General features: G+C 47.0%; 1 pseudogene; it reads left to right on the top strand.

The window, feature by feature from the left end:
- The first annotated feature begins 480 nt into the window (after positions 1-480).
- Positions 481-1355, top strand: LOC130598933 (olfactory receptor 5AU1-like; annotated as a pseudogene).
- The last annotated feature ends 2147 nt before the right edge of the window (positions 1356-3502 follow it).

Here is a 3502-nt window from a genome sequence, read left to right as displayed (position 1 = left end):
CTTGGTTTGTCAAGCAAGAAAAAAGCAAGGGTGTCTGGGCAGGTGGATGCTGCCTCAGGGGGAGGATTGAGCCCCAGACCCAAACAGTTTGATTTTCATTACTTGGGTCACATCTTCCAGCTCCGTGGTGATGGCTCAGGAGCTGCTTTGCCTCCGGCATCTCTATGTGAGCAGTGAAAAGCAGCTCTAAATCCCCATTAATAACACCAGGAGACCACATGCGTTGCTCACAGGACATCTGAAATGAGGAGTCTGGCTCTGGAGGGGGAGCTCACCCCTTCAGCAAAGGGTCATCAAATAATGATGACTTAAGCATGGCTCTGCTTGTCAGATACCAGCCACGCGCACTCCTGCTTTGCTCTCTGGTGTAACTCTGTCAAGTGATGATTAATGTTAGGCAAGATAAATCAATGAGGATTTATTCTACCTGTCGTAAGCTGTGATTTTAGGAGCTGCTGATTTCTCCCAGGGAGAACTAAGATAATTATATGTCCCCCTCTGAGTTTATTCTCCTGGGCTTCTCAAACAGGGAAGACCTGTGGGTGATGTGCTTTGTCTTATTCCTTGCCATCTATGTGGTTACCTTCATAGGAACTTGTCTCTCCTGGATGTCTGCTACTCCTCTATCATCATCCCTCAAGCCTTGCTCAATGTTCTAGTGGAGAAGAAGGTGATTTCCTTCATTAGATGTGCCACTTAGCTCTTTTCCTTTGCAACCTGTGCCACCACCGAGTGCTACGTGCTGGCTGCTATGGCTTACGATCACTACGTGGCCATTTGTAACCCCCTTCTCCTACTCCATGGTCATGTCCCAAAGGCTTTGCATTGGGATGTTGGCTGGTGCCTACTTAGCTGGCGTGATCAGCTCTACCATACACACGGTTTCCATATCTCGTCTCCCATTCTGTTGTTCCAAGATGTTCCATCACTTTTTCTGTGATGGACCACCACTGCTAGCCCTCTCCTGCTCTGACACCCCTGCCATCGAGGTGATGGTTGCTGCCGTGGTGGGGTTCAAGGTACTGAGCACCACGGTCTTCATCCTCATCTCCTACTTTTTGGTCCTTTCCACTGTCATGCGGATGCGGTCTGTGGCTGGTCAACGCAAAGCTTTCTCCACCTGTGCCTCTCACCTCGTCTCCATTGCTTTGTACTATGGCAGCTCTCTCTTCATGTACCTGCTCCCCAGCTCCAGCCAGTCCTCGAAGTATGACGAGGTGGTCTCCATGCTGTACTCTGTGGTTGTCCCCATGCTGAACCTGCTCATCTACAGCCTAAGAAATGGAGATATGAAGAACGCCATGAGGATAGCAAAAAGTAGAGTCCTCTGCTCTTTGTCCATTCATGGTTCCTAGTCAGCTCAAAGGAGAGGGCTACCCTGCCCTGGTGAGGAGAACAAGCAGGCTGGGTATTGCACCTTCAAGGATGGCTGGATATTGGAGATTGAAAAGGATGGTTGGATATAGCACCTTCAAGTATGGGTGGATATAGAACCTTCAAGGATGGGTGGATAAAGCACCTTCACAAAGCAGGAACTAAACATACTTGGAAGCATGACAGCTGGAAAACACGCTTCTCCTTAAACCAAGGCTACATTCTGTGCTGGCATGGACAGGACTTTCTCTGGCTGCAGCCTGAGACCTGACAGTGACTGTGTACTGGAAAGAAAGTTGTTGTCCAAAGTGATTGTTACTTAAATATTACTTGAAATTAATATATTTTATTATTTAAATGTTATTAAACATAACAATAAACTTTATTTCAGGCTTCAGAGTGCAAAAGGGAGAAGGTAGGTGGTGGCTTTGCCCTGCTGGCATCAGACCAGCGGATATCTAAGCTCATGTTTTATATTAGGAAATGATTTCTGGTGTTATTTCTGGTTTTAAGGAAACATTAACTGATATTTCCAGGTATTTCAACTCCAGACCACAAGGTTTGGTCATGTGAAATGACAGAGGGGATATTGAGGTGAGCTCTTAGGCAGAAGCTCTTCCCTGGGAGGATGCTGAGGTATCCCTGGCAGTGTTCAAGGCCAGGTTGGACACAGGGGCTTGGAGCAAGCTTCCCTAGTACAAGGTGTCCCTGCCCGTGGCAGGGGTTGGAACTGGAGGGGCTTTAAGGTCCCTTCCAACATAAACCAGGCTGCAATTCTAAGAAATAAAGCTGTCAGTCTCTTGAAGTCAAAGCCCTTGTGGGAAATGGGGACAAGTCATATCTGAGCCTCTGCTCTGCTGTGAATTTAAGTAGGGTTGTAAAAAACCTGAGTGCTGTTAGGAGGGAGGATTTGGGGTCCTCCTCCCCACCCTCCTCCAGTCCATCTCCTGGACTGTCAATCTGTTGCTTTCTAGCAGAAAACAAGGTTTGCATTGAAAACATTTAAAGCCACCTGTGTACTTCTTCCTCCTTCCCCACACTTTCATAGCTCAATTTTCTCCCCTGTTTGCCCCATCCTTTGTGTTTTCTAAATGTCTGGGACAAGGTTATCAGTTAATTTTTCTACCAAGGGTTTTATAATGTCTCTTCATCTAGGAGAAGCATTCAGGACACACCAGCACTCAGGATTCTTCAGATGAAGACTGCGAAATCTGACTTCATCCTGATATATCCTCAAAGCCGCCACATTTTGAGCCAATGCTTTTGACCTAAGTGTTGTACAATCACTAGTGAAGTGTATGGAAATAAAGCTGCCTTTTGGAAACTAATCCCCATGAGCACCTCAAACCATCCACACAGAGGATGCTCCGTTGTGTTTGTTTTCAGCTCCCTTCAATGCAATATTAGATGATCTGTGTGGAAGTAAAGGGCTTCCTCAGGGAAACACTGAAAGGAAGAGGTATGTGATAGATGGGGAAATACAAAGCAAACTGTCCTGGGCCTGTCTTCCTGGGTAGGTCTCTGCAGGAGAACTGGTCTTGGAGGTGTTGATGCAGCCAGAAGGAGTTTGGGGAGAGAGGACTTGAGAGGTTGTTTTGCTGATCAAGTCAAACTAATTATCCGAGGGAGGAGGGTCCTCTCCTATTAAGTTTAAATCCTGAAGAGTGTAATACTCACTCCCAGAAATAAAGGAACTCATATGGCCTGCCACCCTCACTGCCTCTCCTGGAACACTTATCTTATTTGCACTCTGTGCTCGGTGAAAGGGTCCCATGTACTCAGACCCAGCTGAGTACTGGCAGCCTGTGCGCTGCCCACAAAGCCATCTCTGACACAGGTTGCAGAGGCAGTTTTGCATTAAGAGCTGGCTCAGATTGGCGCAAATGTACCATAATTACAGGGACAGAGAAGCCCAGTCCAGCAGCAGTGCCATGCACGCGGTGATATTCCTCCTCCTCCCCCACCACTACTTCAATGTATACAAAACACAAACACGTCGATCTATTATTTAAGAGCACCTACCTTCAAAATTTCCTTAACGGCTTGGGCATCCCAGCGGAAGGTTTGCTACAAGCAAATAAAAGAAGGAAAGGCATGAGTTTCTTTGTTCCTTTACCAGCTGACTGAG

This window comes from Pezoporus wallicus, unplaced genomic scaffold, assembly GCF_028554395.1.
Source record: "Pezoporus wallicus isolate ANWC-B61680 ecotype Strahan unplaced genomic scaffold, APGP_CSIRO_Pwel_v1 contig_8248, whole genome shotgun sequence".
Classification (NCBI taxonomy): Eukaryota; Metazoa; Chordata; class Aves; order Psittaciformes; family Psittacidae; genus Pezoporus; species Pezoporus wallicus.
This window is presented reverse-complemented; position numbering and strand designations above follow the sequence as displayed.